The sequence below is a fragment of the Schistocerca serialis genome, chromosome 1 (assembly GCF_023864345.2).
Source record: "Schistocerca serialis cubense isolate TAMUIC-IGC-003099 chromosome 1, iqSchSeri2.2, whole genome shotgun sequence".
Classification (NCBI taxonomy): Eukaryota; Metazoa; Arthropoda; class Insecta; order Orthoptera; family Acrididae; genus Schistocerca; species Schistocerca serialis.
The window spans coordinates 161,655,704-161,668,116 of NC_064638.1; positions in this window are offsets into that span (position 1 = coordinate 161,655,704).

The following is a 12,413-nucleotide window of genomic DNA, read 5'->3' on the forward strand; positions in this document are numbered from 1 at the left end:
TTGCAGGATCTTTTTCCGGCCACAGGATTTCAGAGATTTGATGTTTTACCTGATTCTTGATATTCACGGTACACTCGTGAAATGGTCGTACGGGAAAATCCCCACTTCATCGTTACCTCAGATGCTGTGTCCCATCGCTCGTGAGTCGACTGTAACACCACGTTCAGACTCACTTTAATTTTTATAACCTGCCATTGTAGTTACAGTAACCGATCTAAAAACTGCTCCATAGTTGGCGTATTATATAGCCGTTGCCGACCGCAGCGCCGTATTCTGCCTGTTTATATATTTCTGTATTTGAATGCGCGTGCCTGTTCCAGTCTCTTTGGCGCTTCAGTGTAAATGAAAATAACTGATTTGCAATATTATGCCAGATAAAAGAACATCCAAATCTCCAAGTCTCCAACAGAGGAGGGCCAGTAGGCTTCTCTAAACCACAGTCGGTATGGGTTCGTTCGTGTATCCAATCAAAACTAACTAGGCAATAAAAGTCCCCAGAAGTAGGACACCACAACCGTTGGGAGGATCCATGAATACTCTTCTTAAGAAATTGGCATATTGCACCGGGTGCTGTATCTTCTAGTGTTGTTTGTCTAAGTACATCCAAAACTGCAGCTCGTCTGTTACATTGTCGTCATATATGCAGTTCTCCACCATCCCTGCGACCCAATTGATCGCATTGGTATTTTGTCGGGGGAAGTATGTCATATCTGGGTAAAGAATTACCGCCGGTGGGCTCTCCGTGTAAGTGCTAGGGCTAAGAAAGGCTATGATACGGCGTGTCTGACTCCACACTTCCATCGCCTTTCTACACACTCATCCGTGTTCATCCGCATCCATGAGCCCACAATACATGCAAAGCGGCGAATTAGTCATGTTTATTTCGTATAGTCTGGTCCATGTCATGTAATTGTGATTAACTGTAGCATACCATGAGGTTCGAGGAACCGAGTTCAAGCACGGGGGCGTGCACAGACTGCGAGAGTGTGGAACAGGTTCTCGTTGGGTATCGCCATTCCATCACGTTCCTGTCATGGTACCGCCTTAAGAGACGATAACTATCTCGTACTGTAGGTTGTCTGGACGACGGCAGCTCATGGCGAAAATAGCTTTAGTCTACAAGAAACTTTGCAATGTGAGCAAGATATGGCGAGATGTTGCCGACTGGAACTGGCGGCACGTAGGAACTGGGCATTAGTTCGTCAATCAGCATAGGTGTTATTGTATGCGTCCGACGATGTCATACTCTGAGTATCGCCTGCATGAACAGGGCCGAACACTTAAAACGGTCGTTCGTAAGGCCGACTCTACCATCCCACGTACCGATGGTTAGAGTGGCATAACGAATACTGAATATCATCCCGAGGCTGACAAAATATCCGAAGCCCATCATCAGGCGATCCGCATTTTTTGTCGACAGTAGAAATATCTGTGCAATATGTGGCAACCGCGACGCGAGATATATGCTGACGTATTGCATTGCGTCATGCGCAGGACTTTTAAGGAATTGTCTCGCACTCGAACGCGAATCAGGTGCTTATAACTCATCGTAGCCATCCTCTGTAGATCATGAAAGGACGGAATCTCCAGGCATTACAACATTTCCACCATTCGTAAAGGGCAGAGGTCTCCATACAGACCTCGTCCAGTGGACAATATCCCCGATATTGCCATACTGAAAACATTGTCCGACGCAACTCCATACTATGCGATCCAGTCGAGGGACTTCCGCACCTCCTCTGCCGATCATACGAGGAATACGGGGTCATCAGCATACGCCCGACAGATGAAGGTGTTGCCCTCCAATTCCATGGCAGTGAGCGTCTACCGCAGTCCAGTCATGAACGGCTCATGCACCACCGCAAAGGGGATCACTAATAGCGGACAGCCTTGTCTTACTGTGCTCGTAATCGCGACAGGACACGCATCTCGGCCGTCCATTACCACTCTGGATATGGCACCCGTAGCATTCACATGATGATCTTAATAAAACACCATGCGTCGCTTGACCAATATTTGGAAGACATGATTAATCCGGTCAAAAGCTTGATCAAAATCGACAGAGACTAAAGCCGCTCTAAATCGACAGGCGGTGGGCAGTGCGATTACGTCTCCATAATCGCTGAGTACCGATTGTTTGTTGCAATGTATTTCAAGAAACGTTTGATATGGAGAGACATTGGGTAACAACCTGTCTTGAGCCCTGTCGCCATCATTCGTGCAAGGATTTTATAATCAGCATTAAGCACGGTGAGCAGTCGGTAGTGATCCACACTGTTATCTCCAGCCTTCTTCAGTATGGGGAGAAAGTATCCTTCGACGAACACCAGCGGCACGTGTATGTCGGTCTGCATGAGCTCATTATACGTCGTTAGCCATCAGAGTATCATGATGTTTGTAAAAGACCGATAAAATTCTGTGGGGAAAGCCTTTCGGTCCTGGCGATTTGTTTGCCGCCCCTTTTTTGAGTGCCTCCAATATATCATTTTCCGTGAGCTCTTCCAGGAGCACTTCCTCATCCGTCGGCTCACTCTTGCCTGTAGTGGTCGTCAAATCTGCTCCCCCAACATTGAATCTTTCCGCGCGTGAGTGATCAGCTGAAGGAATCTGTCCAAATATGCTGAAGTTATGTCCTTTTGTGATCTGAGATGCCGAGCATTCGCGATATGGAGTGTGTTCAAATGGTTCAAATGGCTCTGAGCACTATGGGACTTAACATCTGAGGTCTTCAGTCCTCTAGAACTTAGAACTACTTAAACCTAACTAACCTAAGGACATCACACCCATCCATGCCCGAGGCAGGATTTGAACCTGCGACCGTAGTGGTCGCGCGGTTCCAGACTGAAGCGCCTATAACCGCTCGGCCACACCGGCCGGCATGGAGTGTGTCGATTAACCTTCGGCGGAAGTGTCGCTTTTCGAATATCGCATATTGCAGTGATGGAGGTTCCCCAGCAATACCGTCCAACTATCTGGCCCTTTTAGGCAGTCCATTTATTCTGCACCGCGTGAGCATGGTAATGTGCTCTTTAATGCAGTCGACTTCAGCCAGACGGTGAGCAGACAGGGCTGGCAATAACAGCTCACGAAGCACCGTGTAATAATGCTCCACAGTGCCCCGGTGCCGCTGCCTTTTATCTCGGCCGTAAGTAATAAGGGCTCGAGTAAAGCCGGCCTCGCACATCCCAGCCACTACTGCGTCACCGTTGCGTACGTTGGGAGTCGCCTCTCACATGTGACCCACACGTTCTCAGTTCGCTCTTGACATTCTCGATCTGACTATAGCGAAACGTTTACTTTCAAAGGTTCTCGACTGCGCCACACACTCTGTAGTGGTAAGTTGATGATGCACAAGTATGCCATATGATCAGCAAAAGCGTGGGCCATATTTGAGCAGTAATCGTAGCTTTCTGTAGTCCACCAGGGAAGTAAATACGCTCACCATGGCTCGCTAAGTGTCCGGTGAAAAATGTCAAACCCTCCCTGTTCCTGTGTATCCGTTAGTAGCGTCTCCACAGTTTGTGTCCCTCTTGGTATTACTTTACAAAGTGAAACAGTTCTTGAAGTTTTGATAGTTTTAACATTTGCTGTGTGCGTACAAGCCGGGAAGTAAGCAGAGATACAATGCTGACCAAAGAATAAAAGTGCAGGTATCTAACAATCTCACAAAGAACCGGTTGCATGCGAGGCCGCCAAGGGCCAATGAGGTTTACAAAATCAGATGCCCTACATACTCTCTGTTGCGTCGGTAGCTGGGCCGACACCGTGAAGTTTAGATGGCTGGAAATGAACTCTAGACTAACGCTGTAGCCGATAGGGCACGCACGGCTCAAGCAGACGGGCGTGAAGTCTGGAACATGAGAACTTATAAATGAATAAGAAGAAAAGTATGTAGATGCTTATTACTTATCTTTTATTTAGTCCTTGGAATACATCTCTCTTGAATACTCGTAAGCTATAGGCACGGATACAAATGGCGCCTTGCTAGTTCATAGCCATTAACTTAGCTGATGGCTATTCTGTCTCTCGGCTAATGAGAGAGAAAGGCTTCGTACAACTGGGCTGTAGCTAGGTTCTCGTACAACTGGGCGATAGCTAGGTTCGCGTACAACTGGGCGATAGCTAGGTTCGCGTACAACTGGGGTCGAGTGCTCTCTCGTATCACGAGACCTGCCTTGGTGGTGGCGCTAGGTCTGCGATCACAGTGGCGACACGCGGGTCCGACATGTACTACATGGACCGCGGCCGATTTAAGCTACCACCTAGCAAGTGTGGTGTCTGGCGGTGACACCACACTCTCTACCATGCAGCCACAATATTGGCTGCTAATATCAACAGGTGGCGGGACTGGAGGTATCCAACGGTGAACGCAGAATGAGGCTATGGAGTGTAGCTGAACTGCTTTGTCGACGATAAACAAAGCAAATATTGCATTGTACCTGAAACAACAGTGCCGACTTTGACATTTCGTCTGAAAGGAACACAAGGAATTTCGCCGAGTGAGAAAGAAGTGGCAGATGAAATATAGCGTTTCTGTCAGTGGAATGTGTGGTGTCGCATACGCTCGACTGTGCGCACAATGAACATGAGGAGTACAATGATGGCAATGCGTGCTTAACAAGTGAAAGTAATACTGAACCAGCCGGCCGAAGTGACCGAGCGGTTCTAGGCGCTACAGTCTGGAGCCGCGCGACCGCTACGGTCGCAGATTCGAATCCTGCCTCGGGCATGGATGTCTGTGATGTCCTTAGGTTAGTTAGGTTTAAGTAGTTCTAAGTTCTAGGGGACTGATGACCTCAGATGTTAAGTCCCATAGTGCTCAGAGCCATTTGAACCCAATACTGAAACAGGTGTCGAGCCATGCAGTTCATCATCCTTGACGGACAGGGAACCACAAATCCCGTCAACAGTGGTACACAGTAACGGATGATCGTTATGCAAGGAGCGGGTACTAAATGTGATTACGTACACGGGAAATCATCCGCAGCATAGCAGCAAAACAATTACGAACACATTTCGAATAAGTCCACAGCAATATGACAGTAAGGCGCGCAGGAAAAACTACCGACATTCAAGGGAGGACAAGCTGCACTTGTTACAAGAACTGAAGTTTGTGGGTTACAAGGATGCTTCGATACAGTTCACATGATGTGCGTGAAAGTGACCTACGACGTTATACACATGAAATCGCGCTCGATATAGATCGCAGGGTTTTCAAGAGAAGCAGCGGATGGTTGCGTTACTTCAAACAGTGCTGTAGAAATGGAAGACTCAAAGTAACGAAAATTCAAACAAAACGTCAACTTGATGACGCACAGCAAACTACGGAATCTACCCGAAAATTTGTAGATGGGATTTTTCCTATCATAGATGTTAACACTTTCAAATGAACCTTACTAAAGACTGAACTTGCGACCTCGCGCTCAAGGGGTTCCTTGTCAGTGCATACGTAAATAAAGGAACTAATAAAGTAATATAAAATAATTTATTAAAAATAATACAAATGGGGAGTTCGAAAAAATAAATTACACTTACTACGTAGGTAATATGGATAACAATATCTGTCAGGGTGGAAACACGTATGACTAATCTTACCTGTTAGTTTCGGAGTTACGAATGAGATCACCATTTTGGTCTTGATTAGCCGTAAGCAGAAGCCAATAAAAATGTTGAGATATCCTCTGTTTTTCCTTTCAGATTGTCCGTTATTTCAAAATAACTCAAAATTTCGATTTTTGCACATTATCTGTTTTCTTCCCTTTCTGATAACGACCAAGCTTAAACATGCGGAATGACTACTAAATACACCAAAATGGGACAACTGCCACAGAGCCCGGAGAAGCGCTGCCCAGACGTTCACGTATGCCATCACCGACCATCCTCCGTAAATTGCCTAACACAGGTCATTCTACTCTGTATAAGATCAGTTTTATCATTTTCAGTAGCAAAAGGACTTACGTGAGAAAATGTGTAAAACTGAGTGCTAAAATATGTAGTTGTTCATGCTGACCAGAACGTTAATTTTTAATCGTTTAGGGATTACAATTACGAATAACTTAAAGTGGAACGATCACATAGGTAATGTTGTGGGGAAAGCAAACCAGAGACTGCGATTTATTGACAGAACGCGTAGAGAGTGCAACAGGTCCACTAAAGACACTGCTTACACGACGCTTGTCCCCCCTCTTCTGGGGTACTGGTGTGCGGTGTTGGATCCTTATCACATGGGACTGAGGGAGAACATCGATAAAGTTCAAAGAAGGCCAGCTCGGTTTGTGTTATCACGAAATATGGGGAGAGAGTGCTACGAACTTTACCGTGAACTGAGCCTGACAATCATAAAACAATGGCGTTTTCCGTTGCAGTAGGATCTTCTCGTGAAAATTCAGTTACCACCTTTCACCTCTGATTGCGAAAATATTCTGTTGGCACCTGCCTACGTAGGGAGAGACGGTCATTATGATAATATAAGAGAAAGCAGAGCTCGTTTTTCCTACACGGCACTCTAGAGTGGGACAGTACAGACGTAACTTGAAGGTGGTTCGATGAACCCTCCGCCAGGTACTTAATCGTAAATAGTAGAGTAATCATGTACATGTAGATGGTAGATATTATAGATTTTCCGAAACGTTTCAATTCAAAAGCATTTGCTGTAGAAGTAATGGCTGACTTTGCTGATGACTGCATCAGAAAGTTGATGTACGTAATTTTAATATTTCTAGTAATTAATGCCACACTGAATAATTTTGGGGAGAAATTTCATATATTTAAATTATTCAGTCGGCGAGGAGATGCTGTAAGGATAATATCTGACATCCGTTCTCAAACTTGACATACACTATGTGAACAAAGGTATCCGGACACTTCCAAAAACATACGTTTCATATTATGCGCATTGCGCTGCCACCTAATGCCAGGTACCCTATATCAGCGCCCTCAGCAGTTATTAGACATTGTGATAGAGCAGAATGGGGCGCTCCGCAGAACTTACGGACTTCGAACGTGGTCAGGTGATTGGGTGTCACTTGTGTCATATGTCTGTACGCGAGATTTCCACACTCCTAACCATCCCTAGGTCACTGTTTCTGACATGATGGATATGGAAACGTTAAGGGACACGTACAGCACAAAAGCGTACAGCGTGACCTCATCTGTTGACTGACAGTGACCGCCGACAATTGAAGAGGGTCGTAATGTGCAGTACGCCATCATCTATCCAGACCATCACACATGAATTCCGAACAGCATCAGGATCCACTGCAAGTACTATGACAGTTAGGCGGGAGGTGAGAAAACTTGGATTTCATAGTCGAGCGGCTGCTCATAAGTTACACATCACGCCGGTAATTGCCAAACGACGCCTCGGTTGGTGTATGGAGCATAAACATTGGATGATTGAACAGTGGAAGAATGTTGTGTGGAGTTACGAATTACACTACACAATGTGGCGATCCGATGGCAATACAATGGGGCGATCCGATGGCAGGGTGTGGGTATGGCGAATGTTCGGTGAACGTCATCTGCCAGCGTGTGTAGTGCCAACAGTAAAATTCGGAGGCGGTGGTCTTATGGTGTGGTAGTGTTTTTCTTGGAGTTAGTTGTTTTGAGTGGCCCTATCACAGCAAAGGCCGAATTGATGTTCTAAGCACATTCTGTTGTAGAGCATTTCGGGGATAGCGATTTCATCTTTCAACACGATCGAGAACCTGTTCATAATGCACGGCTTGTGGCGGAGTGATTACACGACAATAACATCTCTGTAATGGACTGGCCTGCGAAGAGTCCTGACCTGAACCCTATAGAACACCTTTGGGATGTTTTGGAACGCCGACTTCGTGTCAGGCCTCACCGACCGACATCGATACCTCTCCTCAGTGCAGCACTCCGTGAAGAATGGGCTGCCATTCCCCAAAAAACCTTCCAGCACCTATTTGAACGTATGCCTGCGAGAGTGGAAGCTGTCATCAAGGCTCAGGGTGGGCCAACACCATATTGAATTCGAGCATTACCGATGGAGGGTGCCACGAACTTGTAAGTCATTTTCAGCCAGGTGTCCGGATACATTTGATCATATAGTGCAGACATGTATTTAAAAAAGTAGGCATTTTGACCCTTCATTTATACTCATATGGCGTTTGCTGTGAGAAACCAGTTGCAATTTAAAATTAGCACTTGCGTTTATAAATATAGTGCTACTAATATAAAAGAGCCTGCACCACCAATTCAATTTTGATCATGCAGAGATATGAGAAAGTATGCAGCTACAACACGAGGGTCACTTTTGAAGTAAGAATCGATTTATAATGGAGTAAGGCAAATTTTATTTGTGAACGTAAATTGTATCATAAACTACACAATTTCTTTTCACTTTTCAACATAGTCACCATGAACATTTAAACATTTGTCAGGTCATGGCACCAGCTTTTGGATCCCAGCATTAAAAAAATTCTGCCGCCTGACCGTTAAACCAGTTAGTGATAGTTTCTTTGAACACGTCATCATTTTCCTAGCGCTTTCCACCAAGAACTACCTCCAGTTTTGGAAACAGATGGAAGTCGGCTGGTATTAAGTCAGGTCTGTACGGTGGATGATCCAATAATTTCCAATGAAACCGGTGGTCGAGTTGCGTCTTTGTTCTTGCCGCAACATGAGGCCGAGCATTGTTGTGAAGCACAACGGCGCCGCCAGAGAGCAGTCCCCGCCGGCGATTTTGAATAGCGCGTCTAAACTTTAATAATGTTGCACAGTATGTATTGTCGTTCTTCTTGGCAAAAAGTCTGACAAGAGTGCCTTAACAGTACCAGAAAACCGTTACCATGACTTTCCGTGTTGGAGCTTCTTGTTTGAATTTTTGGGGTTTCGTTGGGGAGCTTGAATTATGCCACTAACTGGATTGACTTTTATTCTTTGGAATGTAGTGCGCAATCCATATTCCATCACCGGTCACAATGTGACCCAAGACCTCGTCGCCATACTAGCGATAGCGCTCCAAAACGAACAAGAAATTGGCCTTTCGCTTTGTTCTGTGTTCTTCTGTCAACACTTTCAACACCCATCTCGCACTCATTTTTTTGTGAAGTTTGTCGGTAATTGTGTGAAAAAACCACTGTTCTTGAAACTTGGAGAAATTTCTGATGCAGCTCGTCAATAGTGTAGAGCCGGTTTTGGCAAACTGCTTCAACAACTTTCTGTGTCAAGTCTTAATGACAGTAGGCTGTCCAGATCGTTCTTCATCATGAACATTTGTATTTTCTTCATTAAACAGCCTATACCATTTACACACATTTCCATCATTCATTACACCTTCTACATAAACTTCAACAAGCTGCTGGTGATTTTCAGCAGGACGAAATTGTTTTGCACTTAAGAACCGAATAACCTAGCGCACTTCACAATCATCAGCATTACTGATTGACATGACGACAAACGAAGCAGTATAACCATATGTAGTGATTATTATAGTAGACTGTTGCAATGAGGGTCGTGAGTTCAAAACTTACCTGAAATGTGAAATTCACCTTTGTAAAAATAAAGTTTTAACAAAATGTCAGTTTGGTTTCGAGAAAGGTTTTTCAACGGAAAATGCTATATATACTTTCGCTAATGAAATATTAAATGCTCTGAGTAACCAGAAGTCAAATGGTTCATATGGCTCTGAACACTATGGGATTTAACATCTCTGGTCATCAGTCCCCTAGAACTTAGAACTACTTAAACCTAACTAACCTAAGGACAACACACACATCCATGCCCGAGGCAGAATTCGAACCTGAGACCGTAGCAGTCGCGCGGCTCCGGACTGAGCGCCTAGAACCACTAGACCACCGTGGCCGGCTCCAGAAGTCACCCGTTGGGATTTTTTGTGATCTCTCAAAGGCTTTTGACTGTATAAATCATGGAATACTTCTAGATAATCTCAAGTACTGTGGTTTGAATGGGACAGTGCTCAAATGGTTTAAATCATACCTAACTGGAAGAGTGCTGAAAGTTGAAATAAGCAGTTCACATAATATGCAAAAAAACTGGTGATTTCTCAAACTGGGAAACAATCAAGAATGGGGTGCCGCAAGGTTCGGTCTTGGGTCCTCTGCTGTTCTTAACATAATATTAATGACTTGCCATTCTATATTCACGAAGATGCAAAGCTGGTATTTTTTGCCGATGATACAAGTGTATCTATCACACCCAACAGACAAGAACTAACTGGTGAAATTTTATCGATGTTTTTCAGAAAATCATTAAGTGGTTCTTTGCAAATAGGCTCTAATTAAACTTAGACAAAAAACAGTACATACAGTTCCACACAGTAAATGGAATGACACCATTAATAAATATACACTTCGATCAGAAATCGGTAGCTAAGGTAGAATATTCGAAAATTCCTGGATATATTCATTGATGAGGGGGTTGAACTGGAAAAAACACACGGAAGATCTTCTGAAACGTTTGAGTCCAGCTACTTACGCTATTAGGGTCATTGCAAATTTTGGCGATATACATCTCAGTAAATTAGCTTACCATGCCTATTTTCATTCTCTGCTTTCGTATGGCATCATATTATGGGGTAACTCATCATTGAGTAAGAGAGTGTTCATTGCACAAAAGCGTGTAATCAGAGTAATTACTGGATCACATCCAAGATCATCCTGCAGACACTTATTTAAAGAGCTAGAGATCTTCACTGTAGTATCACAATATGTATATTCACTTATGAAATTTGTTATCAGCCATCCGAACGAATTCAAAAGTAATAGCAGTGTACATGGCTACAACACTAGGAGAAAGGATGATCTTCACTGATCGAGGTTAAATCTAACTTTCTCTCAGAAGGGGGTAAATTATACTGCCACAAAAGTCTTTGGTCACTTACCTAATGGCATCAAAAGTCTGACAGATAGCCATATAGCATTTAAAAGGAAATTAATAGAATTTCTTAATGGCAACTTCTTCTAATCATTAGATGAATTTTTGGATATAGTAAGTGGGTAATTTCCCAAACCTCCACCAAAAAAAAAAAAAAAAAAATTAAAAATATTAAGATTCATGTAATATTTTGTCGAATGTAATATCTGGTATAGACACCTTTTATTAACGTTCCACATCATTACGAAGTATTGTATTCATGATCTATGGAACAAGTACTAATCTAATCTAATCTAACACTGGCAGAGACGCGAAAAGTAATGCCGTCGTAATGAGAGACTAGCGAAGAGTGGCCGACCGTGAACAGACGTCACGTGACAGAATGCGCGGACACGTTGCGCTATCGGTTCTCACTTTACAAATAATCCTCGTAGTATTTGAGCAAGTTCAAAAACAAACTGAATTAATTTTTGCTTGATAACACCTTCTACTGCATGTGTTGTTGTTGTTGTGGTCTTCAGTCCTGAGACTGGTTTGATGCAGCTCTCCATGCTACTGTATCTTGTGCAAGCTTTTTCATCTCCTATCTCCCATCTCTGCTTCATGTATTCATCTCTTGGTCTCCCCTACTGCATATATGAATAACTAAATGCATAACGACTGCGTGTTGTTGGAAAACATTTTTTTAATTTACTATATACTGAAATTAAAACAAAAATTCAAATATGTAATTTTCCAGCAAGCAACCAAGTGTCACAGATACAATTTATGTTATTTGAAAATCTGATGACACGAGTAGTTGCAGTTATGATGGACAGAACATGTAACTGACTGACTTCCAACAATACAGTTACGATGGACAGAACATGCAACTGACTGACTTGCGGCAATACAATGTTCTGATGTAAGCACCACTAAAGAAACATTCGGTAGTTGTAGGCTGTACCTCGCCTGGACGAGACAAGACGTCGACTTCAGTAGCTGGGGCATCCGACGCTATCCAGGACTCTAAGCACAAGGCGTGGAATGCTCCACAGGCTAAATATTTTGTACGCGGCGGACGCTCCTAAATTTTTGTTTCCGGGAGAGTGACGTGACCCGGAGGAAACCTGTGCACGCTCCACTGGTGCCTTTGAGACGGCGGCGGTGGGTTCCCAGAAGCAGGGGGACACAGTGGCAGGCACCCGACGCCAGACGACAGCAGTGATCCGCCCTCGTCTTCTTCAGAAGCGGCAGAACGCCGGCGAAGGTTTAGTGCGGAGCCGCTTTGATTCGGCCGTTTCCAGGAAACGCGATACGCCTCGCCCGCCGGCGCGGATGCGCCAGTAAAAAGGCTCGGGCGTCTGGCTGTAAACAGAAGACGCGCGCCGTTACGTGCCTGCTACCTCAGGCGAACGTGCTCCCCGCCAGATGGCGTAAGCTTTCATCCGTAATAAACCGCGCGGGCGGAAAAAAATGTTTCTAAGCTCGTCCTGTACTGACACCCGTCTAAACAACCACTTGCTTTTATTGATTATTTTCCTCTTCGCGTTTCGGAGGATTATTCTTCC